The sequence below is a fragment of the Cyprinodon variegatus genome, unplaced genomic scaffold (assembly GCF_000732505.1).
Source record: "Cyprinodon variegatus isolate N-32 unplaced genomic scaffold, C_variegatus-1.0 Scaffold720, whole genome shotgun sequence".
Taxonomy (NCBI): domain Eukaryota; kingdom Metazoa; phylum Chordata; class Actinopteri; order Cyprinodontiformes; family Cyprinodontidae; genus Cyprinodon; species Cyprinodon variegatus.
Window position 1 is genome coordinate 111,105 of NW_015151173.1, and position 12,646 is coordinate 123,750.

The 12,646-nt window shown below is 42.0% G+C and overlaps 1 pseudogene; it reads right to left on the bottom strand.

Annotated features, from left to right (window-relative positions):
* Positions 1–2,039: 2,039 nt before the first annotated feature.
* Positions 2,040–4,844, bottom strand: LOC107097747 (annotated as a pseudogene).
* Between the last annotated feature and the right edge of the window lie 7,802 nt (positions 4,845–12,646).

Here is a 12,646-nt window from a genome sequence, read left to right on the forward strand (position 1 = left end):
ATGAAGTGAACCAGGTTAGAGGGGTGCGGCTGATACCGATGGATGGTAGTCGACTGAGGAGAGTGGCATGGGAGATGGTGTCGAAGGCTGCTGTAAGGTCCAGGAGAATGAGGATGGAAAGTAGTCCAGAGTCAGAAGCCATAAGGAGGTTGTCAGAGATCTTGATGATTATTATTATAAGATTATTATCTTAGGAAGGTAAGATGATTGTAATTTCTTTCATGTTTCTTGAACAGGTAAGATGATTTAACAAAATATAGACTATTTTGTTTGTTGTTTTGACCTGAGGTCCAATCTGAAGTCCTACAATCGTGTTACATGATTTATTTCATTATTATCAGAAAGGTTAATTCTCTGAAGTTTAAATTTTACAAATTATTGGAGGATATTTGAAAATGTTAATCATTGCAGATCAGGGAGAAGATAAACCAAGAGACAATGGGACATTACTGCAACAATCAATTAATTAGAACCTTGAATACCGAAACTGGACTCATGAAAAACAGGATGTGTTAAATCTCTAGATTTGGTTTCAAGATACTGGTCAGTTTTTTCTTTCCTCTCAGGATCACATCTGATAGTGAGAATTAAGGACACTGGGACAAGGACTGCCCTCACTCTGGATCTGCATAAGCCATGGACACATGAACGATATGCGAGGCCCAGGGGACCACTGCAACATAGGAGCAGACTGACTGAACTGAAATAATAAGGGAGATACATCAAAGAGTAATGAAAGGACAAGAGGAACAGCGAACTCTAGCTACACTTCGAAAGAATGCAACTCCGAGGAGCGACCTAGAGGACCAGATGTGATGAAAGCATCACAGGGGGGAATGGGATCCTTCTCCAATTGAATTAGATAAGTCCAACACTACGTACTACAATATGATTGGAATATTATGAATATTATTATTCATGATTAGTTGATATTTGCTGATAATAACACTAATTGTGGCTTTTCTGTCTTACTCATTTTGAGGGGATGGATTGTAAAGACCTGTGAACCCAGGCACAAGACTGCAAACCATCAACATCCGCCTGCAACAATACTAAAGGCGGGAACCTGTGTTCCTGTGGTCATGCCTTTCAAAACCCAAGGACAGAGCCCTTAAGTGAAAGAACTATATTTTTGATTTTTTTTCAGCAGAAAAGAAGACAACACAAGTATCGATTATTATCGTATTCTGCAAATATAATCTTGATGATTGTAACATGCCATTAATTTGCATCATAACTTGTATTACTGTTTTATTATTTCACATTGTAAACCATCCATAGCTGGCTGTTTAGAGGAGTACTGACTGACTGACTTCTGACTGATTTTTAATATTAATCATGACACTCAGTGATGGTTAGTTAATGGTTTCATTTAAAGGTTATATCTCCCAGCTCACATTTGTCAGGGTCTTGGTCTGTTTGTTCCTGTTTTCCTTGGTTATCCATTTGTTGTCCTCTGCTGCCCTCTTGTGTCCTCCCTTGCTCTGTTTCTCTGTCCTGACAGCACCTGTTGTCAATTTCCTCGTCAGCTCTCTCTTTGTCTTTGTCCCCTTTAAAAGCCCTCCCTCTTCAGTTCCTGTTTGCTGGATCCTCGTCAAACATCTCATCTTACTTCCTGTCTATCATCAGCCTGCCTTGTCTCGTCTCTCCCTGGCTTCTGGTTTAGGTTAATCCCTGATGTCTCCTTGGTTCTGGTACGTTTGTAATTTTCAGTTGGACTCTGATTCCTGCTTCTGGATCTGTGAACCAGAATAAACAGGCTTAAATTCACCTCTGCCTATTGGTCTCTGCGTTTGGGTCCTCCATACAAACACCGCTTCATGACAGAAGGATCCAGCCGCAACATGGACCCAGCAGAGAACCAGGCATATGAACTCCTCAGACCTCCCCTTATACAGGAGTCTGACCTTTGGAGCTTTTTTTAAGGGGAGAGAAAAAATTTTTTTGTTCCTGCCACTGCCATCGGCTCCAAGAGCCCCTCAGCGGGCGCTCCAAGCCCCTAAGGCCCCTCAGCGGGCCCTCCAAGCCTCTGAGGCCCCTCAGCGGGCGCTCCAAGCCTCCAAGGCACCCCAGCGGGCTCTCCAAGCCTTCAAGGCCCCCTCCATGGTGGTTCCTGTGCCGCAGTGGGCGGCCCCTTCGTAGGCTGTACCTGGGCCGCACAGGGTGGTCCCGTCTGAGTCTGTTCCTGATCCGGAGCCACAGTCAGTGGTCTCCTCTGTTCCTGATCCGGAGCAGCAGTGGGCGGCCCTATCTGAGCCTGTTTCTGAGCCTGTTCCAGAGCCGCAGTCGGCGGTTTCATCTGTTCCTGATTCGGAGCCGCAGTCAGCGGGCTCCTCTGTACCTGATACGGAGCCGCAATCAGCGGGCTCCTCTGTTCCTGATTCGGAGCCGCAGTCAGCGGGCTCCTCTGTTCCTGATTCGGAGCCGCAATCGGCGGTCTCATCAGTTCCTGTTCGAGAGCCGCAGTCGACGGCTCCCTCTGAGCCTGTTGCAGAGCAGCAGAAGCGGAGGCGGCGTCCTCCTCGGTGCTTCCTGCTGAATCGGAGCCGGCGTCCTCCTCGGTGCATCCTGCTGAAGCGGAGGCGGCGTCCTCCTCCAGGGTCCCTGCAGCATTGGAAACGCCGGCCTCCAGAGCGTCTGCCTCGCCTCCGGCCCCGCGGCCGGCCTCCAGAGCGTCTGCCTCGCCTCCGGCCCCGCGGCTGTCCTCCAGAGACTCTGCCTCTCCTCCGGCCCCGCGGTCGGCCTCCAGAGACTTTTCGTTGCCCTCGCCCACCCTGGGTGGGTTGTTTTGGTTTTCGGACTCTGTTCTGTTTTCGTGACTGCCTCCCTGGTTCCCCCTCCGCCCACCCTGGGTGGGTTGTTTTGGTTTTCGGACTCTGTTCTGTTTTCGTGACTGTCTCCCTGGTTCCCCCTCCACCCACCCTGGGTGGGTTGTTTTCTGTTTGTGGACATTTTAGGGCGTCTGGGATCCGCCTTTAAGTGGGGGGTACTGTCAGGGTCTTGGTCTGTTTGTTCCTGTTTTCCTTGGTTATCCATTTGTTGTCTTCTGCTGCCCTCTTGTGTCCTCCCTTGCTCTGTTTCTCTGTCCTGCCAGCCCCTGTTGTCAATTTCCTCATCAGCTCTCTCTTTGTCTCTGTCCCCTTTAAAAGCCCTCCCTCTTCAGTTCCTGTTTGCTGGATCCTCGTCAAACATCTTGTCTTACTTCCCGTCTATCATCTGCCTGCCTTGTCTCGTCTCTCCCTGGCTTCTGGTTTAGGTTAATCCCTGATGTCTCCTTGGTTCTGGTACGTTTGTAATTTTCAGTTGGACTCTGATTCCTGCTTCTGGATCTGTGAACCAGAATAAACAGGCTTAAATTCACCTCTGCCTACTGGTCTCTGCTTTTGGGTCCTCCATACAAACACCGCTTCATGACAACATTCATATCAGGCTGTGTCGGTAACATTAAAGTTTTGGGTTTTTTTTACATTTAAACTTCACACACACGTAAGTCCACTTAGTCGCGTAGTATTCACATAAACATGTAACATCACAAAGTACTTCATCTGCAATGAACTACAGGGGGGAATGCTGAAGAGGCTTTATTGCCTTATATATCCTTATACGTGGCCCTATACTTAAAGTGGGGGAAATAAGTATTTGACCCCTTTCTGATTTTCCAGGTTTGCCCACTTACAAAGAATGCAACGATCTATAATTTATGTACAATCATATGTACATTCTAACAGTGAAAGACAGAATTCCAAAGAAAATTCCAGAAAATCACAACATATGAATTTATTAAAATTGATAATCACCTGATGAGGAAAAACAAGTATTTGACCCCGTGGACAAACAGCATATTAATATTTTGTAGAAGAGCCATTATTGGCCAGCACAGATGTCGGTTTTTATACTTGGTGACAAGGTTTGTGCACATTTCGGCAGGGATGTTGGCCCACTCCTCCCTGCAGACGACTTCCAAATCATTCAGGTTCCGAGGTTGTCGCCTGGCAAATTGAATTTAAGCTCCCTCCAAAGATTTTTAATTGGATTCAGGTCTGGAGACTGGCTAGGCCACTCCAGAACCTTGATGTGCTTCTTCTTCAGCCACTCTTTTGTTGCTTTGGCGGTGTTCTTAGGGTCGTTGTCGTGCTGAAACACCCATCCTCCACCCATCTTCAGCTCTCTCACTGAGAAATGTTGGTCCAGAATTCCACCATACATGGCCCCGTCCATCCTCCCCTCAATACGATGGAGTTGTCCCATCCCCTTGGCTGAAAAGCACCCCTAAAGCATGATTTTGCCACCACCATGCTTGACGGTGGAGATGGTGTTCTTTGGGTTGTGCTCTGTGTTCTTTGCCCTCCAAACATGACGAGTTGAGTTGGGGCCAAAAATTTCTATTTTGGTCTCATCTGACCAAATCACCTTCTTCCTGAGTCATCCAGGTGGTGAATGGCAAACTTCATGCAGGCCTGTACATGTTTCGTCTTGAGCAGGGGGACCTTGCGTGTGCTGCAGGATTTCAATCCATGACGGCGTAATGTGTTACCAACCGTTTCTTTTGTAACTGTGGTCCCAGCTACCTTCAATTGATTCATCAGTTCCCCCCTTGTGGTTTTGGGAGGATTCCTCACCGTTCACATGATCAGGGACACCCCATGAGGCGAGATCTTGTGTGGAGGCCCAGACCGAGGGAGGTTGGCAGTGGTGTGGTGCTTCTTCCATTTCCTGATAACTGCCCCGACAGTTGATCTTTTCTCTCCAAGCTGCTTTCCGATTCTCTTGTAGCCCATCCCAGCGTTGTGCAGATCAACAATCTTGTCCCTGATGTCCGTAGAAAGCTCTTTGGTCTTGCCCATGGGCCTGATGTTGGATGCTAGTTGTTTGGGTGTTGACAGGTGTCTTTTATACAGGTAACGAGGTGAGGCAGGTGTATTTGATGTAGATAATTGGTTGGGATTGGGGCTGTGACTTAAAGAAAGACTAACTGGCTTTTTGATTTGGAATTCGTCTGCAGGGAGGAGTGGGCCAACATCCCTGCCGAAATGTGCACAAACCTTGTCACCAAGTATAAAAACCGACATCTGTGCTGGCCAATAATGGCTCTTCTACAAAATATTAATATGCTGTTTGTCCACGGGGTCAAATACTTGTTTTTCCTCATCAGATGGTTATCAATTTTTATCAATTCATATGATGTGAATTTCTGGAATTTTTGGGGGGATTCTATCTCTCACTGTTAGAATGTACATATGATTAAAATTGTAGATTGTTGCATTCTTTGTAAGTGGGCAAACCTGCAAAATCAGCAAGGGGTCAAATACTTATTTCCCCCACTGTACTTGGCAACAAAACAGTACATGCTGAAGGTCAATAATGAGTCTTAGCAAAAATACAGTCCCTAATGCCTCATTCGTATGCAATTAGATGATATATTAAGAGGTTTTGGGATAAACAGAGAATGTCTTTATAAACATTCCTCCCAGTGTCAAAGCAACCTCTGGCGTCGACCAGCACACGTGAATTCCACTAAGCTTTCGACATGATATTCCTGTGCATGTGCAGTTATGTAATGCGATGTTGAGACTATAAAACAACTGAGATGAAATGAAAGTGTCGAGGGAATAACTGATATGTGATGCTGTAGCGCTAAACGTATGAAGTGTTTAAGACAGCTGTATGAATTCGGTTTTGTAATTAAATGTTTCCCCCCTCCGAATGATAAAATGGTGTGAATCGTGGCCTTCTTTCTGTCATAAGGGAATTCTACCAATGAGCTTCTACACGCCAGTGTGAAAACTAAGCTTAATTTAGTTGCAAATCGTAAATGCCTTCATAGTCATTATTCAGTTGCCTCATTTCCACATAGGCCAGTTCTAAACAACTCCATTGTTTTAATGTAAAACAACAATGCTTTGTTCATTGTAAGGTTTATTCAATGATTATAAAGTTAATGTGTGTGCATATAAAACATTGAGGAATTTAGATGCTTCACTGCAAACTGTCATGCAACGGTGGTGGAAAATGACTGATGTTTGTGCAAGGCTAAATCACAGTTATCAGAGGAGCATTCTGTCCTGTGACTTGATCAATTTCCTTATCAGAAGACCACTCTGTTTTGTAACCCACCCCATGTGTTATTAACTGCTAATAAAAAGGCTCTGCAGAGGAAGCCTGTTAGTGAGTTAGAGAGTTGGGTGTAGCTCTCTCCTTCTGCAGAAGCTGCTAAAAATCACTTTTCTGTGTGGATTCAGTTCCTCTTTTACGAACCTACATTTTTGAACCTAACATTCATACTGAATGAGTGAAATTAAAAATTTGTTTCCTATATATTAAAAACAAAGAGTAAAAGATCATTTCTGCTTGCTGCATCATTTAAATAAAGAAATAAAGTGGTATGTTATATTTTTCAAAGATATTACAACAATATACCACATTATTACTTTAAAAAGAATTCATGAGCTGGCAGTGAATAGAGTCAAGAATTAGCTCCTCTACAACTTAACTTATCAATCATGGATAACCAATTCAAAACCAGCAATCAATTACAGACCTTTATTAAAAGAGAAATCTATATTTAGTTTCCCTTTGGGATTTATAATAAAGTATTTTTTGATTTTAATTTAGTTTAATATATCTACTTAGAAGTGAATATTAGAAATGTATTACTTAAACCTATTAAACATTTGGTTTCTCTTTCCATTTTTAATACAATTATTAGGAATATTGTTTGTATCGTTATATTATTTAATTTAGAGGCTACTATTCAAAGCACATAGCTACATCTTCAAGATTTTTTTTTTTTTATGAATCATCCAAAGAATGTCTAGAATGATGCAAAATACCACTTATATTTTATTCATTAAGAAAAAAAATAAATCTTAAACAGGTTTCTAGAATATTGTAATCAGTTGGTGAGCCTATATATAGGGCTGCAAGTAGTCATTGTACTTTTTGGTGACACTCCACATGGACTAGAGAAAGCAAAGTAAAGATTTGTCTCATGAGAGTAGTGTTGGACCATAAACCCTAATATTAATTTTGGACCTTGAGGAACAATGTCTAAGCTGAAAATAACCGTGATCATTGGTCTAGGAGGATGCAGGTTTCCTTTTTTTCCACCCTTCCTTTTCTTACCTTTCTCTTCACTTTTTTAGCTTCCTAAGAGATCCAAATTAGAATTTAAATCCTCCTTCTCACATATAAAGGTCTAAATCACCAAATCAAGGACCAATCCAGGATCTGATTGTTCCTTATGCTCCTAACAGAGAACTTTGCCCTCATTCTGCAGGTTTACTGGTTCCTAGAATTTCTCAAAATACAAGGAGAGGCAGATATTTTACTGTACTTATCAGGCTGTTTTCCTGTGGACTACCTGTTATAGTCCTTAAGTCAAACACCCCGTCTACTTTTAAGGCTAGGCTTAAAATCTCCCTTTTTGATAAAGCTTATAGTATCCTTAGCTATCTTAGATATGCTGCTATAGGCTTACACTGCTGGAGAACATAGGGACTACTTTTCATCATTCTACCGTGTTCTATCTCTCTTCACCCATTCTGCATTATTTGGTAGTTCAATCCCCAACTCTTAGCTCTCTCTACTTTTCCCGTCGTAGTAGCTTCATCTGGTCAGTTCTGTTCCTATCTCATTAAATCTGCAAGATTCACCTCAGCCTCCTGATCTCTTCATTTGGGTCCTAAAAACCTCTATTTTGGAGCTTTGGTAGGGTGGGTAATTTATGACCCATAGGACGAGGGGAGTAACAGAAAGTTAAGCTCGCCCATGGGTTAAAAAAGAAAAGAAAAAAGGCTACACATTCGAGACGCCCTCTACAGGTGGAAGGAGTAAATAAAGGGGAGAGATTTTTTTTCTAAAAAAAAAATGAAATTTATAATTCCTCTATTTCTATCTATCCAACTAGGATGTAAATATAGTTGTATATTGCAATAAAACATTGTTTCTATTACCTCTGAAAATGTTTAACTACTTAATTTACATATTTTTTTATTGGGTTCTAGATTAGCATTGCATTAAAGGGGAGTTTAGGATTATGTAATATTAGTTATCAAGACTGTGTGATATTATTAAAAACCATAAGCTTAGTTTTGACATTAAATAGTCTTTTTCCATATCTTTCTTTCAAGCAAGAGTTCTGAAAGTTTTCCATAGGCACGAGCATGTCATGATGTTACAAAGTTTAGACCCAAATGCAGAAAAACCGAACAGAGATACCAGGGAAAAGGTTTAACGGGTTTTATTGAAGAAGTTTAGCAGAGGGAGAAGTGTTGCTCTGAACACTGCTCAACCGGAAGTTTTCAGAGAAGTTGCTGAATCCCTGACTCCTATCTTTGTGCCGTGATTCAGTGTTTGTCTGATTCGGTCAAGGGCGGAACAGGGTACCCAGAATGCGGTTGAAAGTTGATGAACGGAGAAACTGACTGCCACTCAGATTTCCTGCGGTACTTGAACAGGTCGTAGTGGAGAATATCCCTTTCTCAGTGAGAAGCTCAAACAATCTCTTGGGGAAAGTGGGTCCAAACCTCCTGTTTGAATCCCAGCTCAGTTTGAAGCTCAGTTGATCCTTCCAGAAAGTGAAGGTCCGAGAAATCTAGTTTGCAGGATGACTTCCCTAAACTGGCAAACACTCTGGCGTCGAGGTAGTGGCAGTCAGCAGCTTGAGAACACTCCATTTAACGAGGAAACCATCAGCAGGTATGTGAGGAGGCGGACCAGAACCAGGCGCCTCCTGGTGGATGAAGGGAGACAAACACAGAAACACAAACACAAAAAGAGGAGTCCTGACAGAGCAGTTTTCTAAAATATCATCCCTGATAATTTTCATTGCAATACTTTGTCAGAGAGAGTATTCATCATTAAATATTTCAAAAATATAGAAATGCTGTATTCTAAAAAGTATTCTAAATATTAAGAACATCTGGCATTTTAATTACAAATTATTCATCAACTATTATTCAGCCCTGAAAATTAATTTTTGCTGATATTTTTCCTTAAAAATCGAAATGGAGAAGCTAAAGGCTCAAAATCTGAAATGCAAAACTGTAAAGCTTCTTTCACATCTTGACGATTTAACTAGCATATGACAGATGTCACAGAATCTTCTAAAACGCTGGCATACGCTGAACTTACTATGTATCTTTTCCCATTTTGAGCATATACATATCATATTCATAACGAGCCCAGAGCTTATGTCCAATGACAGCCTGACTTAGGCAATACCCACGGCAGCGTAATGCCCATGAAAAGTCACAAGCCAGTGTCCTGAGGGGGGCAGCAAAGGTGTGGATGTACAGATGTAACAAAGCTCAGCTGTACATCTACACCTTTGCTGCCCCCCTCAGTACACTGGCTTGTGACATTTCATGGGCATTACGCTGCCGGGGTTTATGCATAAGTTGGACAAACTTATGGACAAAGGACATTCTTTTGAGGACCAGAATGTTCACATTTTGGACAAAGAATGTGGTTTAAAAGCGGTGTGAAGGAAGCCATTTATGCTAAGAGGAATTTTAAGTTTAAGTAGGTTTCCTCAAACTTCTTATTCTTGGAATGATTGTGGAGTTTAACATTGCCACTTTTAACAAACGCGACAGAGTCACGGCAGATTAAACTGATTTGTCGTGTAGCGGGTTCTGGGAGAACAGATGCATATTTGTCCACCCACTCCCGTTTTAATAGCCCACCTTCCTGAATTTTTAAACAACCAATCTGTTTTCAGTTTTAAAGGCAAGCTTCTCTCGCCTGCTTTTCATCTAAGCAAAAAAACCACAAAATTAACAAATTCAGACTGAATAATGTTTTCTGAGCCATAAACTTGTAAATAATTTCTACTACTTTGTGCTGCAACTGGTTTCAGCTTACATAAAATACAAAGCTTAGGAACTGTTAGGACTCCAGTCTGTGTGGTCTGTGCTTTTGTGTGTTTGTCTTCCTTCTTCCACCAGGCGGTGCACTGTAGTCCCAGAGGAACAAGTAGGAGATCAGATCCAAAGGAAGCAGGATAATCCTTAGGGTGAAGCCTCAGGATTCAGAACCAGGGGATCAGAAGTCCAAAGTGGTTTTGAAGGGAAATCAGGTCAGTGACAGGATGCAGCTTCATGATCAAATAACAGGCAGAATCCAGCAGGAGTCCAAAGACAGAACAGGCAAACAGATCAGACAAGAGCAGGCGGACTCAGATGAGGCACAATCTCCCCACTAACTCAAGAATAATCTGGCACTGATGACTGTTTAGAGAGAAAGTTAAATAGAAACAGGATCAGGTAGATCAGATGAACTCTAATGAGAAAACGGACAGAGTTTGGCAGGTGAAAGAAATTAGTAAGTAATCCAGTCATCATTGCCAAAATCATGACATACATTCCTATCAATAATTTTTCCTGCTAATGTCCCAATTTTCTATGACGAAATAAAGTAAGCTTGTAGGGGATAAATGTTGCAATACCGAGCAAACAAGGCAAAGCCCTGTGTCGGTGCACGTATCTCTTTAAGAAAAACCATGTAAACGATACAGTTCCTGTGTTGTTTGGTTGTGAACGTGCCAAATTGTATTTATAAACAGAAAATGTATCGACACGTTTGTGGGTTTTGTTGGATGGAGATAGTTTGTGTTGTTTGCTTTGCATCGGTTTTTGGTTTGTCATCGAAACCTATGGATCAACCAAGGAAGAGGATGGAAAATAAGGTAAATTATTACTCCTTCTTGTTTCCACCATTGATCATTTTTCTGTCGGGTTATTCCACTTTCTTTCTGAGGAATATTTTTATTAGTTTACATGGATTAACTTTTATTTCTATTGTAGGTAAAATGTAGGATTTGCTCCCAGGTGCTGTCTTACTGTAACCGGAGCACTTCCACAATGCTGAGGCATTACCGTGGCCGGCATGAGAAGGAAGAATGAGTTAATACTCCCGTGATCAGCCCTGGTGCTTCCAGAAAGCAGGCTTTTGATGAGGCTATCATGAATATCATCATTACAGACTGTCAGCCGCTTAGCATTGTGGAAGACAAGGGTTTCCGAGAAATGGTCCAACTCCTTGAGCCCTCATATGTTCTGCCATGCATAAAGGTAAGTGAAACAAACTGATGAATGGGTGTTATACATGTTAACAAAGTATATGCATGTTATGTGATTTCATTCATTAATCAACTCCACTTGTGTTATTCATTTTAGGCTATTAAGACCATGATTAGCCAGAGGTATGAGGAGAAAAAGGAGCGAGTTAAAAAAGAACTGAAGAGTTCAATTGTAGTCAGCCTAACAGCTGACATGTGGACATCCATGAACATGGAGGCTTACCTGGCTGTGAACCATACACTGTGTACATCAATGTTGGGAGTGGAACTTTTTCCTCAGCAGCACACTGCTGAAAATATGGCCCAAGTAAAGAAAAACTTAATGCAGGGGTTTAGCAGAGAAAGTGACATGTCTTAACACAGATGCGGCTGCAAACATGGTTGCATGAGTGTCAAAAAGCTCCAAATCAGGCACAGGATTTGCACAGCGCATTCTTTAAATTTAACAGTTCGAAAATCATGTGACCAAATTGAGACTCTCACTGATATCCGAAATAAAACAAGGCATATTGAAACATACTTTAGAACCAGTATTACAGCCAAAGAGAAGCTGGCATAAGTCCAGCTACAGATAGGAGGACCAGTGAAGAAATGAAAGAATGAGGCGTCAACTAGATGGAACAGCACAAATTTAAAGCAGGAACGCATGGCAGAACAGAAGGAGTCTGTGTTGGTATCACTAGTTTCTTTAAAAAGTGATATACCTCAGCTCAGTACAAATGATTATAAAATCATAGAGGAGACACTCCGTGTGCTTGCTCCATTTAATCAAGCAACAGTGGAGCTGTCTGAGAAAAAAAAAAAAAGAGTGTCTGGATCAAAGGTAATCCCAATGCTCAAAATGTTGCACCACTCACTGCAACGCAATGCATTAAATGTAATCAGGGAAACTGCAATTAATCTTGTGGAAAACCTGAAAAGACGACTGCTAGAAATTTTGTGCAACCTGGAGTCATTGAGTGTAATGACAATACCAACACTGCTGGACCCTCGGTTCAAGACGATGGTATTCTTAAGTGTGTCAAAAGCCAATGATGCAGTGAAAAGACTAAAATCAGAGTGTGTGGCAGTAATGAGAAATGCTGTACCGACACAAATGGAAGATGCCAAAGCTGGACTTTCAACTCAACCATCTGCTTCCAGTCCAGGTATGTCATGATTCTTAATTGTGTTCATTTGTATTTTAATGTTCATGCAAATCACTTCATGTGAATACAATGAATTAGTAACACAGATGCATTTTGTTTCCTCAGATGACACCCTGTGGCACCAGCTGGACATGGAAGTCAAGGACAGCAAGGCCAATTCAAATGTCACAAACGATGCCATTATCAAGGTACAAAGATAGTTCTCTGAGGAGAACACACCATGATCACAGGATCCACTACAATACTGGAAATCGCAAAGACTAAATTACCCTATATTGTACAAACTTGCAATGACATTTTTATGTACGCCGTCATCATCAGTGCCCTGTGAAAGGGTGTTCTCAAAAGCAGGAGAAATGGTTTGTAAGCGGCGCAATCACCTTGGCCCAAAGATGTTAACGCAGCTGATGTTTCTAAA